Source organism: Solanum verrucosum, unplaced genomic scaffold (genome assembly GCF_900185275.1).
Source record: "Solanum verrucosum unplaced genomic scaffold, falcon-dt-bn FXZP01000084.1, whole genome shotgun sequence".
NCBI lineage: Eukaryota > Viridiplantae > Streptophyta > Magnoliopsida > Solanales > Solanaceae > Solanum > Solanum verrucosum.
The window spans coordinates 2,604,116-2,629,581 of record NW_026019846.1 but is presented as its reverse complement, the minus strand read 5'-3'; the positions used below and the strand labels follow the sequence as shown (position 1 = coordinate 2,629,581).

The following is a 25,466-nucleotide window of genomic DNA, read 5'->3' as shown; positions in this document are numbered from 1 at the left end:
AAAAATGAAACAAATAACACCTTAAATGCTGATGAGTAGTTGATGGTGAATTGCACGTGCCCTATACATGCATATATTAGTTTTTTTTTTCTCTTTTTCGATATCATTAAAATATTTCTTTTTCCTTACCTAATCAATATCAATGACATAAAATTCCAATACAAAAACCAATGCTAAATCCATTGAACAAATCTAAAAAAGTATCAATCTTTTAACATAAAAAGTTATAGAAAGAGGGCGTGGAGGGTGGGGGGGGGGGGAGAAGAGGGGGTGGAAGAAGGAGAGTGATAGAGAGAGAAAACATGAAATTTAGTTGATGCATCTGGAAAAGAGTATAATGAAGAAGAAATTCAAAAAAACAAAAAAGAGAGAAGGAAATATGGCAAAAAAAAGTGCCAATTTCAGGTGTACTACAGTCATTTAGCCATGTAAGTAAAATGTGTTTAAGAGGTTCAAATCCAAAATGGTAGAGGTGTTCAATAAGTATAAGGTTGGATTGAAGTGTCTAAGTGAATTTTGTAGACAACTTTAACTGGTCGTTGATGACTTAAGTGTTACATTTTTCATACATTAATCATACGTATTTCAAATCAATAGAAGATTTTATTATAGCCAACAAAAATCAAACATATATTGTTGATAACTAAAATTCATACTATCACTCCACCCATTAACTAAAATGTAAACATTGATATTCAGATAAAAATATGAATTTCATATGCACACATAAGGCATAAACAAACTGTAAGAAATGAATCTAGACAACTCAATTATCAAAGAGTAGATAAGATATTCAGAGTGATGATTAGGCATATGAATAATTTTAATTACAGATACATTCATGATTCATCTAATCATAGAAGATTTCACATAATAGCATGACAGTGTCAGGAAGGAGGTTCGACACTCCTGGTTTTTTTTTTGGTGAAATGGTGCTGTCATGTACTTCTGGTCATGTATGGTTGAACTTTAGTTGTAATTCTCTTTGAAGATTAATGTGAACCAAGTCATCATTTGAGTACATGTCAAATCCTACATTTCAAGTTTGAAGTTGAAATAATGAACAAATTTGATAAACAAACACTTATGTTAGCTTAAGGACAATACAAACAAGCAGATAGAAATCAAGGCTAGTTGTCTGCATGCCAAGGCTAACTTTCAGTCATTCTATAGTTGCACCAGAAGATTTCACTCTGAGAAGGAGCAAGCACTTAACGAACAGATGATCAATTGTTTCACTATTCACTAGGCACAATGGATCCTACATGTACAATTCAAGTCATGCCAATGAAGAAAGACACTATCGACTACTTACATTTCAAAAGGTTTCATTATTCACAAAATGAAGAAAAAGGGGTGCAAAATATGGAACTCCATCACTTATTCACCACAACAGAATAAAAGAAAGAGGAGCGAAAGATGTCTGAGGATTTATCTTTAGCCTCTAAAGCTGATATATCCACAAAGACAATTGAAATCATCTTCTTAACATGCCCTCTACAAAGAAAATTAAACTGGTCAAAAAAAGAAAATTGCAAAGGGAAAATCGTAAAGAATGTTAAACTTTACTATTTAAGACTAGAAGTTCCAAAAGTATTATTTACTTTCTCATAGTCCACCACATAAAATTAAATGGAGGAGGTAATGAATTTGTCTATACTCACATATCTTCCCTGCGTAAGAGAGCTCAAGACCCATTCAGGTGACAGGTCCACGGATGTGAAGCACGTCCCCTCCCCTCATATCTTCAGTATATTGCTTAATCTTCAGAGCGGAATCTTCAAGTTGAGGGCTTTGCCAGATATTGATAATTTTTAATGAACCAGTATCACCGAAACTAGGCAGAATCTCCTCCAGCTTACGACATTTTCACAGTTCTAATCTCTGAAGCATGGGAAAGGATTCCTCTCCAACCTCCAACTTAGAAAGAGTCACTTCGCTCAACTTCAAAAAATTGAGATTATCAAAGGTGTCTTCGTTCCCCATGTTCCACTCCTCCCCCTGGATGATTGTACTAATAAGGTACAACTCTTCAATGTTTGGCAATCTCGCTACCGTTGATAATAAATCGGATGTCAGAGGAAAGGTAAACAACAATTTTTTTTTCAAATTGGAAGGGAAGTGAAAATCCCATAGCCGATTTTTTCCCTACAGAGGGCCCACTATCATTAGAGTTTGGGCTTTCAAAACACACTCCGAGGGTTTCTAGTTCAATTAGGAAATCCAATTTTGGGAACCAATATTCCTCTGTTGAACAATCCCATGATTTCTTGAGACTAAATGAAAGATGTTGAAGATTGGGAAACCTTTAGAAAATATCCCCGATGTCTTTTGAGTAGGTGAGCATGACTTTCTCTAAACATATCAAGTTCTCTAATCTTGTGTCCTCTGCTTTTAGTATTGGTTCATTTGCATCCATATCAAAGAAAGAACCAACTGTTATGCTTAAAACTCGCAACTTTAAAAGATTTTAAATTCTTGGTAGTAGTACCCAAGGTGGTCCTTTATTTACCACAATAAGAGTTTATAGATTCAAGAGGTTAGAAAAAGGACGAAGGCAAAGCTTTAACTTCTGTCACAAAGTTTAAGTACCTCAAATGAACCAACATGTATATTTCATTTAGCAAATAATCTTTCACCATGATAAAAGAGCTTTCCAGGATCAACACTCTAAGTAGCCTCAAGTGTCTTAGGTGACATCTATCAGAAGTATTGTCATCCAGTTTAGCTCCAGATATCGTCAAAGAATAGAGGTGTTTACCATAATGCCCTTACTTTTTTGAATCAATCAGGACAAAATTAAGCCCGAAGTTCTCCTTATCATAATTGATGATCATTTGATGTGGAAATATATTTGAAGAAGATGATGGAGCACTTGAAGTCAGCTAATAGAATGATTGTAGGTTTTCCTCTCTTGCTTTAATCAAACGAAAGTCATGCACAAATCATGAAGTCGGCAAGTTGAGTAATAACCTATCTCAATGAAAAGAATTACCAAGCTACTGGAAATTAAATTATCCAAATAAACATCCATAAAGATTTTAAATCATTGATTGTTATTGCCCTATCCCTCCGAAAACTTGCAAGGTAAAGCAAGCATGGTTTCAGTTGATTTGATAAATAGTCATAACTTAATTCTATAACCTTCATCACTTCCACTTCATTGTTGAAAATAAAATAACTCAAATTATTTCAAACATCAATCCACACAGTTTTTTTTCTTTTCTTTTCTTTCTATGACTCCAGCAATCAGATCAACCATCAAAGGGAGCCCTTCACAATTTTGGGCTATTTCTTTTCCAACATCCAATAGTTCATTCGGGCAACTCTTGTTTCCAAGTACCCTTTCCTCAAATAATCCCCAGCTTTCTTCTGATCTTAGCAATCGAATGTTAAGAAGATCACTATGGCATTTTCCATACAAGCCACTTTCTTTTCTCGAGTAGTAAAAATAATTCTACTACCTTTCTCAACTTCTGGAAATGGTCTTGTTAACTCATTCCATGTTGTAGTATCCCACAAGTCATCTAAGACAATAAGTTACCTTTTTCCATACAGTTGTTTCCGTATCTTATCAGCAACATCAACATTCTCACTCAATTTCGAATCCGAGCCGATAACTTGATTAAGAAATTTATCCACCAACTTCTTTTCATCATATTCTTGGCCAACTGTGCACCATGAACGAATGTCAAAATGACTAGAAACTGATTTATCATTGTACACTTTGTACTCCAAAATAGTTTTACCCGTACTTGGCATACCAGTGATTGAAATGACATCTAGATATGTCGGTCCACTGGTGAGCTTCCTAATTATCCAATTCATCTCCTCCTTAAAACCAACAATCATTTTATCATATGTCAATGATTTGTTCTCAACTCGTTTCTCGTGTGAGTTTACAACAATGAGACTCCTATTTTTGGGAGTCTTTTCAAGTAAATGGGAGACGTCTTCTTTGATAAGCTTGATCTTTTTTATGGCAATGGGAAGTTGTTGGAATGTATGCGTCCACTTAGCTCTGATAGGACCAGGTCCTTAGCACGATTTGTAATGACAAAAGCAGATAAATACAGAATGTAAATATATGTGAAAGTAAAGATTGTACACAACTTTACGTGGAAACCTCCTTGCTCAAGGGAGTAAAACCACGACCTGCCGCACAGGGATTTTCAAACTCCTTTCACTAATCTTCACAAGCAAAAGTAAAACACAGTTTACAACTTGAGATTAACCTGCTAATCTCCACACTAAGTAATATCACTTATTACTTATCCGAGCCTAGGCAGATACAACACTACCCACTATACTAATCCTGACTGATTAAAATAGACTTGATGTAAGACACTAGGTTACTCACAACTAAGTTCTTACAGTGATTCACACAAGCTTGAAACGTTTCTATCACAAATGAAACGATTCCTACAGTATAAGCACGATTACAAGCACTCAAAGTAACAACTTGTACGAAAAGGAATAAGACACTCTATCAGGTCCCTGCTGTTTTGAATCTTGAAATTCTCTCTTTGAATGAATGAGTAATTTTGTTGTTTGTGAGTTGAATATATCAACCATGAAGAGCTATTGTCCAGCATAAACAACCTCGTCCGTTGTGATTGGTTTAGGAAATTGGCATCTCACCAACTTTTTGATGCAGACAACTTTACAGTTGTATAACATATGACCCTTGACGAGCATACTCTACAGAGGACTAGGTCCCTGCACTTGTGAGGAGATCATCAAAACATCTGGGAGCATCATAACTTATCATTTCTCCCCTTTTTGATGATGATAAACAACCTACAAGCAGCCTTACAAGAGTGTTAAACATTCATTAAAAAAATATATTAATTTCCCCTGTCAATGTTCCCCCTATCACTGTTCTTCGCCCTATCAACGTTTCCCTCCTGATTGCATAACAGATAAGCCCAAACATTCCCCCTTTCGACATCATTGAGAAATAGTGACAGTAAACATAGACCAGTTATATGCAAATCCTTTAAGAATCTAGGGCCATGGGCCACACAAAACATGAACATGTAGGCAACAGGGAATAGTAAACCATACAGACACAGGGCACAATAATAATAATTAGCATTAGTTCACAAATACTGACCACAGAAGTCAGCCAAACAGTACACAAAGCCATACAAGATTTTTAAAGAACATAGAGATGAAGAAACAGGAGAGACACCACTCTTTTAGGACGGAGGGGGAAAGGGATTAAGGGTGCGCATTAGCAAAAACATCCTCTCATTTGCATCCTCATGAGCCTAGATAAGTTACTTGTTAAGAGCCTTGACTTCCTCACTAAGTGAGGCATTTTTCTTCAGCAACATTGCATTCTCATCCCTCAACTTTTGCACCACTTGCTCATGCTCCTCAGTGGTACTATTTCCTTCTGAGACAGCCTTCTGTCACTTAGACTTCAGTTGCACAATCTCAACCTCCTTATCATTTAAGATTCCAGTGAGATCAGTCACCTCACGTTTAAGAGAGGCTTTCTACTCTAGAACATCTGCCACCTGTGACCTACCTTTGGCTTTCCCTTTAGCACATTCACATTCCAGTAGGGTGGCTGCAGTAAACATCTGTTTGGTGGTACCAGGTACCCCTCGTCCCATATCCACTTCGAAATGGTTAAACACATAATTTAGTAGATAACCATAAGAAATCCCATGTTTAGCCTTTTTCCAAGTCATTACCATGTGCATGTGTTCAAGCATTATAGCAGGGAGATTGATTTCCTCAAGTTCATCCAACTTCTCCATGAGAAACAGATCAGCAGTAGATGCTACTGTTCTTTTCTCTGTGCGTGGTACCAACACTTTGTTGATGAATTCAAAGAGCATATGATACTCTCCCTTAAGAAACTTTTTTGGCTGCCCTACACGCTTGACATCCCCATGCTTGGGGGCCCTTATTGAAAACACATTAGATGGTTGACAGCCATCAATTGATCGTATTCCCTCCACCGGAACACCTAGAATAATCCCTAAGGTTGCCTCATCTAAAAGGATTTCAAACTCTTTAACAGTAGTCTTAACCCCCCCCATCCTCTAAAAGGTCCATTTTATAGTAGAATTCTTGTACCTCAGGCTCATGAAGGTAAGGTGTTGGGGGTTCGAACAGATGACCCCATCCTTGTAGAGAAACAACATCAAAGAGATTTGACATACCAAATTCTGTTATAATATAAGGAACGAAAATTCTGCCGTTCAACACTTTCTGTTTCTCCATTTCAGCGATCCGCTCTTCCCTTGTCATCTCCTTATCTGCAATAGAGCTTTGAACAGACGAACCTAGTCCCTTTGTTCGACTTGATTTGACAGTAGTTTTCTTTTTTACTTTCCCTTTCCTAACATGCAATTTCTTTGCACCCTTCTGCACTTCCTTTGATTTTACCCTTTCTTCCTCTCCTTCTTTTCTTCTTTTCGCTACATAAGCAGCAACATCATCAAACTCAGTATCGCTGGACTTAATGGACAAGGGGGTAGAGGTAGGTTTTTCAGGTTCATGACCTTCCCTCCTCCTTTTCCTGGCCCTTTCTGTTTGAACTCTACTAGCTGCTATGGCACTCCCCAAAACCTTTTGTGTTTCACTCATTGTTCCATACCTCCTTTTGTCCCCTTTATAGCGGGATAAAACCATCTTTCCTTTTCCTTTTGTTTGTCGCTCCTTCTCAGACTTATAGGATTCAACAATGTGGTCAACCTCAGGAGTATTGTTAGCCGTTTCTAGATCAGGGACACCAACTGTTAGGGTGTTGGCTTCTCGTACCCCTATTATGTTCTATCTAAAGGGAGGTTCTTCCTCCTTCTCTTCAGTTCCAACATCAAAAGACTTGGAGTCTGATCAAATATAGGTTCAAGACTGAGAGAGACCTATTCCTATGATCTATCGTCTAATTCTGAAAAGGTTGGTTGAACAACTCCTCGAAGCGAGGTCAAACTTTGTGCAACCATCAGTTTTTCCCTTGCTGCCAGAATGCTTGACTCAGGACCCCTTCCCTCAGGAAAGTCTCCTTCAAAACACCGTTAAGATATTGTGGAAGATACACCCCTAGAAGCCACGTCTACTTCTTCAGTACTAGGTCTGTCAACAGGCTTTGCAATAGATTGTGCCTCTGAGTTTTGGGATTTGTCACAGGATAGAACCAAGGTAGGGGAACAGGGAAAAATCTTCTCAGATGGGAGTACAGGAGAAGCCATAACTTCAACAAGAGAAGTAGTGGATTCATCCGTTTCACCAACTCCACAAATTGGAGTCGAAGGAGTTTTATCTGGATGGGGAATTGAGAAGTTGAATGAACTAGGGTTTTAACTTCTTGGGAGATAGGAGTCTTTGAAGAAGAAGCAGAGTTAGTCATTTTTTTAAGAAAGAAAGTGCTTGAAAATGGATTGAAAGAAAAAAGGAAGATTAAAGAGATTTGGGTAATTTTGATTAACAAAGGGAAGTAATATATAAAGCCAAAAGGGTATCGGGTCCCTGAACAGTAGCGACCCTTGGTTTTAAAATAAAAAGACATCTAAAACTGATGCGATGAATGGGCGAGAGACACATGGCAGCGACAGTTGACAGACGAACAGTGTAGCATAAGTGATACTTACCTGGTGAGGACCAGGTCCCATTTTAGTATGCAACTCTGCCTGTATGATTAGATATTACCTTTAGCCGTCATGCCATGAGTGTATACCTGCATTTAAGGTAACATTAGTGAATTCTCAAACAATAAGCATAGCAACAAGTAGAGATACCTACCTTCCTTAACATAATTAAGACTAAAGGGTTTTGTGCAAACTTGTCATGAAATCAGGTTATCTTGTGCATCCCCAGCCTTAACCTGTTTTTGATGAAACAATCTTTACTCGAGGGTTTTGTAAAGATATCAGCCAATTGGTCTTCTGTCATACAGAATATCATCACCATATTTTGCTTTTCAACATTGTCTCTTAGAAAGTGATGTCTCTCATCTATGTGCTTTGTTCTCTTATTCTGAACATGATTTTTGGCCATGTTCATGGCACTGGTGTTATCACAGATAAGAGGAATAGTGTCTGTGAGAACACCAAAGTCTTCCAACTGCTGCATGATCCACAGAAGTTGTGCATAACAAGATGCAACAACCACATATTCTGCTTTTGCTGTAGACAAATCCATATAATTTTGCTTTTTGGTCCCCAATGAAAATCAGTGATGATCCTAGGAAATGTGCCATGCCTGATGTGCTCTTTTGATCAACAAGAAAACTTGCATAATCAACATTAGCATAACCAATAAGGTCAAATGAGTCACCAGTGGGACAAAAGAGGACCAGGTCCTGTGTCCCCTTCAAGTATCTCAAAACTCTCTTAGCAGCCTTCAAGTGTGATTCCTTTGGTGCTGCTTGAAACCTTGCACACATCCCTACACTAAAGAGTATGCCAGGTCTGCTAGCAGTGAGATACAAAAGTGATCCAGTAATTCCTCTATACATGGTCTGATTGACCTTAATTCCATCTCCATCCAGACCATGTTTCACACTTGTGCTCATAGGATTATCCAGAACTTTTGCCTCTAGTAGATTGAACTTTTTGAGCGATTTCTTTATATACTTCTCTTGACATATAGAAGTGCCTTGAGAATATTGATTGATTTACAATCCCAAGAAGAAGGTAAGCTCCCCAATCATGCTTATTTCAAATTTATTGCTCATCAACTCAAAAAATTCCTTACTCAGTGAATCTGAAGTGGCTCAAAAGATGATGTCATCAACATATACCTGCACAATCAACAACTCCTTACCTCTGGATTTTAGGAACAAGGTGTTATCAATTTGACCTCTTTTGAACCCATTTGTAAGGGAAAACTTTGACATACATTTATACCAAGCTCTGGGAGCTTGCTTTAAACCATACAAGGCTTTGTCTAGCTTTAGCATATGATTTGGTAGTTCTGTATCTTCAAAGCCTGGAGGCTGTTTGACATACACTTCTTTCAAATTCCCATTCAATAAAGTACTCTTGACATCCATTTGAAATAGCTTGAATTCCATATTTGCAGCAAAGGCATTCAGGATTCTAATAGCTTCCATTCGGGCTACAGGTGCAAAGGTTTCATCATAGTCACTTCCTTCCTCTTGATTGTACCCCTGCACCATAAGTCTTGACTTGTTTCTGGTGATGGTCCCATGCTCATCAAGTTTATTTTTGAAGACCCATCTTGTCCCAATAATGGTTCTGTTGAGTGGTCTGGGGACCAGGTACCACACCTTGCTTCTTTCAAACTGATGAAGCTCTTCCAACATTGATGTTACCCAATCTGTATCCTGTAAAGCCTCTTTGATATTCTTAGGCTCAATGGATGATATGAAGGCTGAATATGCAGCTAGATTTTTTTGTTCTGGATCTAGATTGTATTCCAGAATGAAGTGGAGAGATAAGATTGTCCAATGGATGTGAGGATTGATGTTTCCATCCGGACATTCTGGTGATCTCTTCTTCTACATCAACATTAGATTCACCTTCTTCATCTTCTAAATTTTGAGATAATGCTTCCTGAGCTGAACCAGAGGGACCAGATTCTCATGTGTGTTCTGCAAACTTTTCTTTCGCATCCTGATCATCCTACTTTCTCTTGATCAGCTCCTCCAACTCATGATCTTCTCTGTGCTCATCATTTTTCTCAGATTCATCAATTATCACATACATGCTCTCTTCAACACATAGTGTTCTTTGGTTAAAAACCCTGTAGGCCTTTCTGGTAGAGGAGTACCCAACAAACACCCCTTCATCACTTCTGGCATCAAACTTGCCAATGTTATCCTTTCCATTGTTCAGTACAAAGCATTTACAACCAAAAGGCTTAAGATGAGCAATTAAAGGCTTTTTGTCATTCAGCAATTCATAAGGTGTTTTCTTGATCACAAACCTGATCAGACACCTGTTTGTGACATAGTATGCTATGTTGACTGCTTCTACCCAGAAATTCATTGCAAGCCCTGAATCAATCAGCATAGTCCTAGCAATATCCACCAGTGTTCTGATCTTCCTTTCAACAACTCCATTTTGCTGAGGAGTTCTTGGTGCTAAGAAGTTGTGATTTATTCCATTTTCAGCACAAAAGCCTTCAATTTGAGAGTTTTCAAACTCTGTGCCATGGTCAGATCTGATGTTAGCAATCTTGCAGTTTACTTTCAGTTGAATAGCTTTGGAAAATGTGATCAGAAGTCCGACCGTCTCATCCTTAGTCCGCAAAAACATGTTCCATGTGAACCTGGAGAAGTCATCAATAACTATAAGAATATAATTCTTACCTCATTTGCTTTGAATTCTAAGTGGTCCACATAGGTCCATGTGAAGAAGCTCCAGAGGTCTGGTTGTGATTACGCCTTTCTTGGCTTTGAAGGATGATCTTGTTTGTTTCCCTTTTGCACATGCATCACATATTTTATCATTTGAAAACTTTAGCTTTGGCAATCCACGGACCAGGTCCCCTGCAATAAGGTTGTTCAACAAAGAAGTTCTTACATGACCCAATCACCGATGTCGTAGATCTGAATCATCAGTTTGAGCGCTCAGGCATGAAAGACTATCCCCTTCAATAGAGTTAAGATCCTTAACATACATATTTTTTATTCTTTTGGTAGACATAACAACCCTTTTAATTGTACAGTTTGTAACCAGACATTTATCGGACATGAACTTGACTTCATTTCCCTTGTCACAAATTTGAGATAAACTCAAGAGATTGTATCTCAAACAATCCACATAGTGTACATTGTCAATAGAATGATCATCTGATCTTCCTATCCTGCCAATACCAAGAATAGAGCCCTTCTTTCCACCACCAAATGACACACCACCACCTTGGTATTCTTCCAAAGATAGGAAGTTTAAAGTGTCTCCAGTCATGTGCCTTAAGAATCCACTGTACATATACTAACACTGACTGCTTCTTCTCTTTTTCACAAGAATCACTTATTAGACTTAGGAACCCACTTCAAATAGAGTTCCCAAAAACTGTAAAAAGGCTTAATAAGAAACCTTCCTATCCACGGGGTTAAAGTGTTCTTGCTAAAATAGTGACTGGGACCAGGTACCCTTTTTTTTTCTCAGAAACTTTTCTTTTTCTAAGAAACTTCTCCTGCCTTTCCTTTACTCCCCTCAAAATTTCACATTTCTCTTTCAGATGACCATTTTTTCCACAGTGGGTACATAGAAGATTGTCAGAGACAGACACATACTTACTATGAGGATTGTAGAGTCTTTATCTGTCTATAACCTAGTCCTTTTCTGCTATTGAATTTATGATTCACTAAGTTAGAGAGTATCTTAGACAAGTCAGTCCATTTGAGGGAGTGGTTAAATTATTCCTTGATCTTACCTAGATCCTTCACTAGTTGAGAGTTCCTTTCCAGGGAGGCAACTAACTTAGACTCAGATGTCTTAAGTTTCTCTTCTAGTTCAACCTCAAAGTTACTTAGTTTACGCTTCCCACCCTTAGAGGTACCAGGTTCCTCATTGGGTTCCAGACTATAGGTCCCAAGGATACCTATTCTAATACTCATTTCAAATATTTGAGTGTTGAGAGCTGAGTTTTCATCCTCGCACAAACTCAACATTTCACTCATCGTCATGTTTTCAGAAGTTAGTTCATCAACTGAGTCAATTAATAGAGCATCAAGTTTTCTCAATCTATTAATGGAAAGAGTATCTAGATCATCCTTAAGATAAAAAAGGGTTACCTCATTCAGATCCTCCTCATCGTTCGATTTTACCATTAGTGAGAAAATGGAGTTGTAGACAGTTTCATCATCTTCCACAGCCATCATCGAGACATCTTCTAGACTATCTATTTCTTCCTCGGACTCGCTGGAAGTATTTCCCCATACAGCCAAAGCTTTCTTCACCAATTGATCATCATGAGCTTTCCTCTTGGCATGGTCTAGGACCTGGTCCCTTCTACGAGGTTTGATGTCCTGAGTTTCCTACTAGTAACTGGGGCAGTCCCTCATAAAATGACCAGGTTTTCCATATTTATGATAAAGATCATTTGCATTAGCTGCTCTACTTGTCGAAAATTTCTTTTGAAAGCCTCCATGCTTTTTGATAATCTTTTGAAACCTTCTAGTGACGTATGCCATTTCATCCTCCTCCTCAGTCACATCGTTTTAGGATGTTTTCAAGGAAACTGATTTCTCCTTCTTTCCCTCCTTCATGTTTGTCCCCTGTTGCTTGTTCAACTCATAAGTTTGGAGATTTCCAATCAGTTCATCCATGGCAAACGTCTTCAGATCATTTGCTTAAGTTATAGCATTCACTTTGCTTTCCCATGATTTGGGAAGCACTTTTAGAATATTCTAAACTTGTATGCTCAAGGGAATAGGTTCACCAAGGCATCTCAGTTTGTTGGTTATAGAGGTGAATCTTGAGTTCATCTCAAAGATGGTTTCACCTTTCTTCATACAGAAGTTCTCATACTGAGTCGTACGCATATCGACCTTAGACTCCTTTACTTGTGTTATTCCCTCATGGACTATTTAAAGACAATCCCATATCTCTTTGGCTGTCTCACAAGCAGAGATTCGATTGTACTCATCTGATCCGATTCCACACACTAGAAACTACTTTCCTTTATAGTTTTTCTCTATCTTCTTCCTGTCCATCTCATTGTACTAATTTCTAGTTTTAACAACTGTTGTAGTGAGCTCTCCGTCTTTCACTTCCTTAGTGGGAATGTATGGTCCATCGAGAATCACATCCCACAACTCAGTGTTTTCAGCATTGATATAATCATGCATACGATTCTTCCACCACCCATAGTAGTGTCCATTGAAACGGGGTGGTTTGGTAGAAGATTGGCCTTCCTCCATAATGGGTGGGGCAGCCATGCCTTCAAGATCATTTCTTTTCTTGGTGTTACCCAACCTAAAAAGTCAAGCTCTGATACCACTTGTTGAAATGTATGCATCCACTTAGCTATGATAGGACTAGGTCCTCAGCATGATTTGTAATGACAAAAGCAGATTAATACAGAATGTAAATAAATGTTGAAAGTAAAGACTGTACACACAACTTTACGTGAAAACCTTCTTGCTCAAAGGAGTAAAACCACGACCTGTCTCACAGGGATTTTCAAACTCCTTTCACTAATTTTCACAAGCAAAAGTAAAACACAGTTTACAACTTGAGATTAACCTGCTAATCTCCACACTAAGTAATATCACCTATTACTTATCTGAGCCTAGGCATCTACACCACTACTCACTATACTAATCCTGATTGATTAATATAGACTTGATGTAAGACACTAAGTTACTCACAACTAAGTTCTTACAGTGATTCACACAAGCTTGAAACGTTTCTATCACAAATAAAACGATTCCTACAATATAAGCACGATTACAAGCACTCAAAGTATCAGCTGGTACGAAAAAGAATAAGACACTCTATTATGTCCCTGCTATTTTGAATCTTGAAATTCTCTCTTTGAATGAATGAGTAATTTTGTTGTTTGTCAGTTGAATATATCAACCATGAAGAGCTATTATCCAGCGTACAAACAACCTCATTCGTTGTGATTGGTTTAGGACAATGGCGTCTCACCAACCTTCTGACGCAAAGAACTTTATAGTTGTATAGCATATGACCCTGGACGAGCATACTCTACAGAGGATCGGGTCCCTGCACTTGTGAGGAGATCATCAAAACATATGGGAGAATCATAACTTATTAGAAGTAAGAAAATAAGATGTAAGAGACCATTATCTCTAACAATTATTGAATCAATAACATCTTTTGCCTCATATGCCACATCTTGAACATGTTCCCAGAGATCTATGTACAATTCTTGCTCATTATTCACAAAAAAAGATCTTATGAATTCTACATCTTCTTTCACGTGCTCTATTTCTTCCTTTATCAAAGAAATTGATAACCATTGGAATCTAGCAAATCATTTAGGTGCCTGTGTAGCATATGCATAAAGAGCATTCCATCACTCATGGGGAAGCAACATTGAGATGAGTCCAGGGCTTTCAAATAAACATGTTTGAGATCTTCCTTGAGAAGTTCAATATTTTCCAGAAAGTTTATACTTGCATGTTTTGTTTCATCAGTACTCTCTTTATTCTTTGATTTCTCTACTAAGTTGCGAACAAGAGTGGATACCTCCCTAGTAATTGCTCCAACACGTGCCAAAAGGTCAAATGATTTTTCATGATGAATAAAGTCCTTGGGCACATCAATAAGAATAATCAAAAGGAACTCTATCATGACATGAGTGTTTTGAGCCCCTGAAGTGCTAGGGGTAATTACAGTTACCGTGTGCTCTTGTAGACAAATGAGATATTTCCTAAGAGTATGTGGAGAAGTTTCTCAGAGCTTCTTAAGGAAGCCTTCGACTTCTGCTGACGTTGAAGCTTTCAAATTTGTATAACATATGTTCATAACCTCTAGATCAATTGGAGTAATCTTCGTGACTAGATGAGTAAGTTTGAAGATTCGATAGTCTCCATCCATTTGGTCATTCATAAGGAAGAATCCTACTTTCTCAGCCACAGGTTGTAGCTGAGGTAAGACATATTCAACATTCTCGTGCTCAACGCAACACATTCACTATCAACCCATGAAAATCTCTTAAGTTGCCACATACATTCTGAAGAATCTCATATTGAGTTACCAATGGAAAAAAGTACTGTTCAGCACAATACTTGGATAGATGATAGAGGTTTAGGAAGAGGAAGTCCAACTGCTCCTCAGTCATGGTAGCATTTGATATAGTATTATGACATGAGCAGACACAATCATCGATATTATCCATGAGGTTACGAAGGGCATGATGCATGCCACATTTATCCTCCACATTTGACATCCACAATGATGTCCTTTTTGCAAAACTGGTCGAACTATATTTTCAACCTTTTGCCTTTTGCGAGCCATTTCATCTTCAAACTCGTCTAAATCAAAATAAGAAAGCTGGACAGATGTACAAATAAATGTCAGCCCATATTTCAGCGCTTCAATTAGATTCACATCAAGAGCTATTTGATTTTGTTCATTCTTTAACCTCTTCATGAAATCCAGAAGATTGCCAAAGTCCTTGCGGAAAGCAGAAAATGAAACCTGCCAAATGACCAAAAGTTATATTAAAATTTCATAGAAATATATCTACCATGCAATATTTACACAATACAATCAATTAACATAGCTGTAAAAGATAGTCATAGAGGGCTTTCTTCTAAATAGTTTACTGGATATGAGCTAAATGTTCGACCTGCAGTCATAACTATATATATCACAAAGCAAAAATGTTAATTCTCTATGTATGAGTTCTTAGCATTTGGAGGAATATTAGTAGCTCAGTTAGTTGGCTACCAGAACTTTAATCTTGTGTTGAGGGTTTGATCCCCACCTTGAAATTTGCAAAACAATTACTCTATAATTTAGGGATTTTTTAACCAATTCACTCTTAACAATATTGTATTTTGAGGATTGCAATAAGATAATCTTCTAAGTCAGTATATTTAAATTAATATAACTATATAAGTATTGTATGGCATATTGCTAAGTTGTTTGCTTTCCCTTTGTCTCTTTCTCCTTCATTTTCTTGTCCTCTTTTCATGAAAGTAACCTTTCCTTCTTCATCTCCTTTCAAATTCAGGATCTGATGTATAAAAAGTAGATAAACACTTTATCAGGTGAACCGAGAAGTATTAACTGAACAATTTTGATAATTTTGTCAAAAGAGAGAATTTACGTCAAATATTTAGCAAAATCTTCTTCTTAAATTTAAATGACCTAGAAAATGTTAGAAATTTCCATTAAAATTCCAGACATCGCAACATAAAAAACTACATCATACACAAAAATAAATAGATAAAAATTAACAGTAATTGTTCCTCAAAAAGGTTACACTAGACTCGTGAAATAGATATAATATATATATATATATAAACTACAAAATCTATACTTCAAGTTATTTTCACAGTTCTGAGTAAATTTAACCATCAAAATTTGATAAATACAAACTCAAAAGTGATACCTTTTGACAAACTCAAAGGATCAAAAGTATTCAAGTGATACTTAAGGACTAGTTTTGTCACAAAGAAACTGAAGAAAGAAGTATAAAAAGTAATAAAAATGGATTAAGTACAAAGTATCCTCTGTTTGTTTTCTTATTCATTCAACAACTTATGAAAATATTCTGAAATTAAACAGAGAAATAATGACACCAAAGGTTTAATGCTTATAAAAAAGACCAAAAACCCTCTCATAAAGTCCAAAAGGAATGTTTGAGGACCATAACATCCATTTGAGCTTCCCAATTCTATATGGCATTGATGCTACTGCATCTCCATCAATGGTCCAAACGGAATCAGGCATGTGGAAGTTATCTCCATCCTGCCACTGTCTGTATATGTAAAGTTTCTTGACGGGGTAACTTTCTGGTCTCTACAAAGTACTTAGGAAAGGGTAATCTAAAAAGAAAAATATAATCTCTCCTTTTCTGTCTAAGTGAGTTATCTTTCATTTTAGCCTGTTTGAAAAAGAACGATATATCTTTTTATATTTAGGTATGTTTTTAATTCCAATATTTCCATTTTACACTGAGTGATCTCATGACTCCTTTGCGAATGACATGTAAGGTTTAAGACCACAAGATTCAAAAACAATTCTCTCTCTTGTGAAATTCTTGCTTTTGCAACTAGACGACATGCTCATGAAGGTATATAAATGATCAATAACCATGATAAGTTTTTATATTTTATTACAAATGCAGTTAATGTATCAAGTCTCGAAACTATTAACACGCAATTCTAGCTATACAAAGTAAAACTCAACCTAGAACTTACCCATATTTGTCACAATTTGCAAGAGTGCCCGATCATCTTTCCAAGATCAAAGATTCGAATGGTAGCATGCCTTTAATTCAGAGGCATGAGACTTGTAGATGGACCAGATATATAAGTTGAAAATAGGCTGACACGTCCTTTCGGCCTCCCAAAACCTGCTAATGCCTTCGAGCTAGTAGCAGTCTAAAAAAGCATTACTCACCTTTACATCAACTTCAATAAGATCAACAAAGTAGGCTCCAGTACCAAATTCAACCAACTAGAAGTGTGACAAAGAATGTCAAGATGTTTATCAAGAGTCATGGCAAGGTTAAGCATGAAGAATCCTCAAATTAGGAGAGTGGGAAACTAGAAAACTGAATCTAACTATGTATGGAATAGCCTCTAAATGACTAGAGATGCTGGGACATGCCCCTAGCTAACTCTAGTAAAAACTGAAACTAAAATGGAAGATTGAAATAGGAAACATGTCTATTGTCCTAGAAGTAGGAGGACTCACCACTGATAATGCTGAATACGGATCGGGAACCGATCTACACGTGATCTGAATACTGAGGACCTGAACCTACATCACGAAAAGATGTAGCGCAGAGTATGCGTCAGTACTTGAAAGGTACTGGCCATATGCATGATAGGATAAAGTTGAACAAATATATATATATATATATAACTGAATAAAGGATATTGATCAATGAAATAATCTGAACATGATAAAAATACTAAAATATATTGATTATGAACTAAATCGAGTGCAATAACCAAGTACATAACATGCTGAAACTAAATACTGAAATATAACTGGTAACCTGTTCAATGCACTAGAGTCTGACTGTGGGAGCTACTAATAACTGACATAACACAACGTGAGCAAAATGTGGAGTCAGATGTATATGCCCCATCGAGAGGACCTAATATACCTTGCCAGGGTATAAAGGCATGACTAGCGTGATCACTAATCTGATTCACACAGAGGGGACTTATAAGCCTACGGGGGTATGTAGTTCTGGGACCATGAGGGTGACTGACCTTAGTCCTACTCGGTATGAAGTCTACTCCCAACTGGAAATTTGTACAATACAACATAACTGAAATATACTGGATAGCTCAACATTCTGACATGCTAACTGAAAATGCAACATTAAGGTAATGATAATGAAACATTCATACTAGAGCATGTATATCTATATAAACTGACCTAGCAAGTGTAATTCATAAACTAAACAAATCTACACAACTAGGGTTTTGGATTTCATGCAAGGAACTAAGCAACAATGTTGCAACAATATGAAAGATCTAATTAGGAATGTTCTAATAGCTAAATCACAACAATTCTCTAAAGTTCAAGAAACCCTAGGTCTAACAATATAAAGGGAATCAAGAATCTGATTGAATTCTAGGGACCTAATGGGTGAAAGGAACCCACTAGTAAAATTCCACATACCTTGTCATGAAATATACGGAGAAATCCTTCGATCTCAAGCTAAAACTTGAAAGAAACCTGTTGGTTGTTCTTGGGAAAACTGGCGCCTCTTTCTTCTTCCTTTGCTCTAAGTTTGAATGATTTTGGTGAATGATTTGCTTAGGGTAAGTTCTGACTAAGTTACTAGGCTCAAACTGACTAAAACTACGTAGTTTAGGGGTTAAATGATGTAGTTTAAGTGTCCAACGAATAGGGAAAAGAACGAAATGGCCCCATTTAAAATCTGTCGGGGACTGACCTCGGACGCAACGACGGCCCGTCAGAAGGACCACGATCTGTTGTATGGGTCGTAGTATGTTGGCCAGTAGCTACTGGTTCTTGGCCCTTCCCTCTACGGTCCATTTCACGGACAGTGTGAAGGATCACAGACCATGAAGGTCACCGTGGTCCTTCACTTGGGTAAGAGGCCTACTTGCTTTGCCTCACGGCAGCCACCACGGCCCGTCATCAAGACCATGGCCCGTAAAGGGCTCCGTGGTCTGATGTCTGAGCCTGGTGAGTTATGCCTGACTTTCTCGAGCCTCTCTATGGCTTGTGTGGTGGTCCACGTCCCAGGAAGGGTCCCGTGGTCCACCACTTCTGTTTAGGTGTGAACCACAGACAGGTCGACGGACTGTGGTTCCATTCACGATCCGTTAACCCTGTCGTGCTTCACCCATTTTTCTTTTATTCTGGTGTGATAAGTTCTGAGGTGTTACATGTATCTAGATTTGTCATCGATGTGTATGCAATATGAATTTTCGAGTCATCAATAATAATTTCACAATATGATTTTGATATTTTTTAGAAAGAGTTTTCATGTATGAATTGAGTAGGAGTATAAGGGAACTAAGTATTCCCAAAAGTTTCAAATTTTTTTATCGATAAAAAAAAAACTTTGATTTCTAAATTAGTTATGAGTTCAAAGATATTTCAAGAGCAGTTACCTCTTTTAAGAGGATAGTTTGAGAAATTACCTCAAACCAGAGGAAGAGTATGTTTTTAAACATTGAGCATTAATATATATTATTGGGAGAAATATTGTGCACCGATATGGGGATGAGTTAAGACAACTCACATTCTTCGTAAACCATGTATGCCAACATGGGTATAAGATCATACTTTTTAGATGAATCATAAGTGCCTTCGAGCAGAGCTTAGTGGATCCACTTAGTTGAGGATGTCTTATACTCTGGCAATGTATGGGACAGTTCTGGCAGTGTGGGCGATACGGTGTATCGTCACATAGCTCATAGTAATAGTTATCGATTACAGAATCTCCCAAAAAAGAGTAAATGAGTTATTATTTTATTTTAAATACATTAAGTTATTATCAAATGTTTTAAAAGCTTTCTTTATACTGCATTTTTATTGTTGCTATTATATTGAACTGATTTGAGTATTTTTGAGTTTGAGTATCTTTAAGTATCCTTTAGTATCCTTGAATTGAGTTGAGTTGAGATGAGGTGAGCATGTTCTTCCTTTTTATCAGTTCAAGCTTATGTCTGTGCTTTAGAGTCCCCCTTACATGCTTGTACCTTCCATGTACTGACGCTGTTTGGCCTACATCTTTCATTATGTAGATAGAGGTAATCAGGGCCATCAACAGGCGCTCCGTTGATACCACTTGCAGTTCCAGAGTTGCTTTGGTGAGCCTCCTTGCTTCGGAGGGTTTCGTATTTACTTTCAGTCGTATTAGGATGTCGTGGGTCTTGTTCCGACTTCCATAATAGTTGTTAGAGGCTTCACGGATAGTAGTGTTTTGAGAAGTCTGTTTCATTTTCAATTGTAAATGTTCAAGACTTAAGTTGCCTCTTTTGTCCAGTTGAATGTTTTCAATATATTTTGAGCTAATTATTTTGAGACTTTTCAGAAACCTTTACTTTTGAGTTCACATATTGTTGAGTAAGTCTTCCACTGAGTATGAGCCATGCCAAGGGTTGGCTTGGGGACCATCAATGGTTCTCGTGTACCGGCCACGTCCAGGTTGTAGGCTCGGGGCGTGACAACATTGAATATACAAGTATGTAATATAGCTGAGGAAAATAAATAACAGAACTGAAGAAGCTGAAGTAAGATACTCAACTGAATGTAAAGAAAATAAAGGAGTAAAATCATTAAAACTTTACACATGCGTATTCATCTCTAAACTCAACATATTAAGTGATATGATAAAAATATATTTTAAACTCTATTTGAAAGATTTTCTAACTAACCACCATCATTATGAGCTGCGTGATGATAATGTCTCGCCTACGCTGCCATAACTACCCTATACCGTGTCGAGGTATAGATACTCTTAACTAAGTGGATCCACTAAACCATATGGATTCATCTAAAAAGTATGATCATTTACCCATGTTGGCAGACATGGTTTATGAGGATTTTGAGTTGTTTGAACTTATCCACATATCGGTGCTCAATACTACTCCCAATAATATACTCATGCTCAAATTTCTAAAACATACTCTTTCTCTGTTTTATGGTATTACTCAAAATAACCTCTTAAAAGAGGTAACTGCTCAGAAATATCTCTGAACTCATTAACTCTTTTTAGAAATCAAAGTTTCTCAATGTAAAACTGATACATTTGGAAATACGTAGTTCCCTTATACTCTTTCTCAATCATGTATAAAACTCTTCTCAAAACTCATCTTTGTTTTCTCAAAAATTTTGTTTAAGAGCATAGTTTGGTGAAAAAGGATTCTTAATAATAACTCAATAAATACTCAATTATAACACAACAATAGGGTTCATGTTGAAAAATAGGCATGAACAATCAACTCAATAATATTAATACAAGATATCGCAACTCAATAATCAGGAAATAGAAATAAAAACTCATCAATGAAACTCATCACAAGAATTACCAAAACTAAGGATATAACCCTAGATTATTCTTTACTGATAAAAAGTAGATGTAGGGAGTAAATACGAACTCAGTCCATCACTACGATAGCTTTACATACATGAAAGAACAATGTTCTTGAAAAAAACTTGAAGGAAAATCTTGGAATATAAACCCTAGCCTTAGAATTTCTTGAAGTTCTTGAGCGTAGGAATTTAGGAGTGAATGAGAGGGTTTGATTATAATAATTGATTTTCTACATGTTTAGGGTGATTTATATGACTCCCTAGGTTTTAGGACAAAAATACCTTTTAAAAAATAAATAAAAAGAGTTGGAAATTGTCACGCTCCGAGCCTACACCATGGCCGGGACTGGCACTCGAGAACCATTGTTGGCCCCAAGCGAACCTTTGGCTTGGCTTAACTCTTAGCGGAAACTTACACATGATAAAAAATAATTCAAAAAAAGTAAACTAAAATCTCAATAGATAACTTAGAATGTGTAAAGAAACATTCACTAGCCAAAATGGAACTCAAGTCTCAAACATCAAAATAGGAATGGAAAGACTCAAGAACTAACATCAACTAACTGCCTATGAAGCCTCTAACAACTGAGATGGATGTCAGGACAAGACCCACGACATCCTAATGAACAAAAATGATAAAGAAATGAAAAGGGGGTCTTCCAGAGAGCAAGGAGGCTCATTAACAACTCTGAAGCTCAAATAGATCAACGATGCACTAGATGCTAATCCTGGTTACCTGAATCTGCACCATAAAAATATGCAGGCCAACTGGCATCAGTACATTGAATGTACGAGCATTCCAGGGGAATTCTAAAACAAGACATAAACTTGGAAAGGGAACTGAAAGAACAAACCTGGTCTCAACTCAACTCAACTGAATTCATTTCAATATAAAGAAGTATAAATAAGTGCAATATAAAGAAAAACTTTAAAACATGGATAACAACTCTGTGTATTTAGAAATACAATAGTAACTTTGAGTGTATGTAAAGATACAATATAACTCTGGATGTAGATAAAAATATAAGCAACTTTGTGTATATAATAATACAAAATACTTATGTGGCAGTTTCTCTAACCGACAACCATCACTTAAGAGCTATTGTGATGATTCAACGTTTTGCCTCACGTTGCCAGAGCCGTCCTATACCTTGCCGAGGGTATAAAACCTGACTACTAAGTGGATCCACTAGTCTATGATACAAAGGCTAAGGAATCATCTAAAAGTATGACCCATTTTCTATGCATGGTGGCTACAAGGTTTGTGGGGGCTGGGAGTTGTCTGAACTCTCCCTCATATCGGTGCTCAATACTACTTCCAAAATATGCTACTAGCTCTTATGTTTAAAAACATAACTTTGTGGTCTGAGATAATTATTCAAAAACCAGTTTGAAGGCTCTCTTGGAAATCAGTGTTTCCTCTCTTGCTTAATTGTGAAAGCATTTACCGTTTACTGAAAACTAGCTCAAAGGCTCTTTTGGAAATCTCAGTTTCCTTTCTTGTTTAAATGTGAAAACATTTTACTCTTTGCGAATCCATAGTCCCGATATACTCTTTTGAAGAAATGAACTTCAATCTTTGATCTTTACTCAACTCAAAACTCAGGTCTTAAAACAAATTTAAAACATTTGTAAAAGTCTTTTGGAAGACTCTATGAAATTCTCTTGACTTGGCTCTTAAATTTCCTTGAATTCAAACTTATGTATTCAAGGCTTGTGATTTGTGGTAGGAAATATCTCATGATGTTTAGGAGTGTTTTTAGGTAGTTAAACATGAGAAACAACCAAGAAATCACTGTTTGGAAGAAAGTCTGCAACGTGGAGATGCATTAAAATATTTGATCGCGAAATAAATTTTGAGGCAGAAGGGTCCGTGATCGCTCCATGACACTGAGAAAAATTTCCTATCCTGAGGAACAGGTCCGCGACCTGGTATCGAGATTTGCCCGACTTGTTCCTTCTTCATTTTCCAACCCCAATTTGCCTAAATTCTATTCGTTTTCTCAATTCCTCTTTAGATTAAGATACCCAGTAAATGTACACAAGAATCTAACTCAAACAACTAAAGGAAACAATAATATAACCTCAAGAAACTCCTCAATCTCAACCCAATATTCAAGAACGAAAGCAATTCAAGAACACTCATCAAGAACATTCAAACTTCCAATCTTTTTAGGACGACTTCACACTAAAATAAACATGTTTTGCACGTGGGTGAACGGACCCAAAGTTATGAAAGTCTCACATACCTCTTTAGGGATCAACCCTTGGCGAAACAATTTCGATTTCGCAAGAAATGTCCAAGAACACTTGCCTTTTCTCCTCTTGAGTTCTTCCTCTAAAAACCCTAGTGTGAAATATTTGAGTGCGTAAACTGAGCATACTAAGTTTAGACCCCAAATAATTTACTAAAAATGGATTTAATTAATTGGGTAATGAAAAGACCAAAATACACCCCTTTAAAATCCGGTTTTGAGTTTCCTTATCTATACTACCCAACTTCAAATGGGCATATCTCCCTCATACGAACTCGAAACTAAGAAAACCCGACAGCGTTGGAAATATAATTCAAAGATATTTCCTACAATATCTTGTAGCACACCTAACTCATCTTGATCTAGGAGTTATGGTCGTTTGAAGTTGATCCAAGACTCAAATATAACTTAGCTTTGTCAAACTTTCCAAATTTGATTATTTCCAAAAATGGTTTCTTTCTAATTCCAAGTCATTCTAGTAGTGGGGTGTTACAATATCTCCCCCTTGGGAACATTCATCCTTGAATGAGATCAATATTAGCAGGCTAAGGGCGTAACATCTAACATCTAGCTCAAACACCCAGCAAGCAAAATGTTAATACAACATGCCAACTTAAAATAAAAGCCAAGAAAAGGATTAGTACCTTAATTTGGAACTTCTCCGAATTCGAAGAGATGTGCGTATCTCTTGTTCATATCCTCCTCAGCTTCCCAAGTAGCTTACTTAACAAACTGATTTCTCTACAGAACTTTGACTGATGTTACTTCTTTCGTCCTCAACTTGCAAACTGGGCGATCTAGAATCTGAATAGGAATCTCCTCATATGATAAGCTATCCTTGATACCAGTATCTTCAGTAGGTATGATAAGTGAAGGATCACCCATGAACTTTTTCAACATGGAGATGTGAAATACCAGATGAACCGCTGCTAACTCTTGTGGTAGCTCCAACTCATAAGCTACATTGTCAATCCTCTTAGATATTATGTAAGAGCCAATATATCAGGGACTAAGTTTCCCCTTCTTGCCAAATCTCATAACACCTTTCATGGGTGAAACTTTCAAGTAAACCCAATCATGTACTTCGAACTCTATGTCCCTTCTCCTAACATCTATATAGGATTTTTGATGACTCTGCACTGTTTTCAACCTCTCTTGAATAACTTTCACATTCTCCATAGCTTGATGAACTAGGTATGGTACTATCAACCCAGCTTCACCAACTTCAAACCATCCAATAGGAGATCTGCATATTCTCCTATAGAGAGCTTCATAAAAAGCCATTTGGGTGCTAGAATGGTAAATATTGTTGTAAGCAAACTCAATGAGAGGTAGGTGATCATCCCAATTACCCTTGAAATCAATCACACAGGACCTCAACATATCTTCTAGATTCTGAATAGTGCGCTCTGCTTGACCATATGTCTGAGGATGTAAAGCAGTACTTAAGTTCACCTTTGAATCCAGGCCCTTCTGGAATGACTTCCAAAATTGTGTAGTAAATTGCGCACCTCTGTATGTAATAATCAAAACTGGCACCCCATGAAGTCTAACTACCTCTTGAAGATACAACTTGGCATAGTCCTCTTCTGAATGGGTAGTCTTTACTGGCAAAAAGTGGGCTGATTTTGTCATTCTATCAACAATCACCCAAATAGAATCATGTTGCATGTGAGACTGTGGCAACCCAGAAATGCAATCAATATTAACCATCTCCCACTTCCATTCTGGTAGTTCTATATTCTGAGCCATACCACCGGGCCTCTGGTGCTCTACTTTAACTTGTTAGAAATTCAGACACTTAGCAACAAACTCTGCAATGCCCTTCTTCATACTACTCCACCAATAAACCTCTCTCAGATCACTATACATTTTGTGGAACCCGGATGAATAAAATATTTGGAGCTATGAGCTTCTTCCATGATCCTCTCTTGGAGTTCATCCACCCTTGGTACACACAATCTCCCTTAATACCTCAATACACCATCTCCCCCTTGTTCAAAAGCCATTACTTTTTGCTTATGAACATTTGCCTTCCATTTAA

The 25,466-nt window shown here is 37.1% G+C and overlaps 1 pseudogene; it reads right to left on the bottom strand.

Annotated features, from left to right (window-relative positions):
• Positions 1 to 1,698: 1,698 nt before the first annotated feature.
• Positions 1,699 to 25,466, bottom strand: part of LOC125816693 (putative late blight resistance protein homolog R1A-3) — a 38,137-nt pseudogene continuing 14,369 nt past the window's right edge.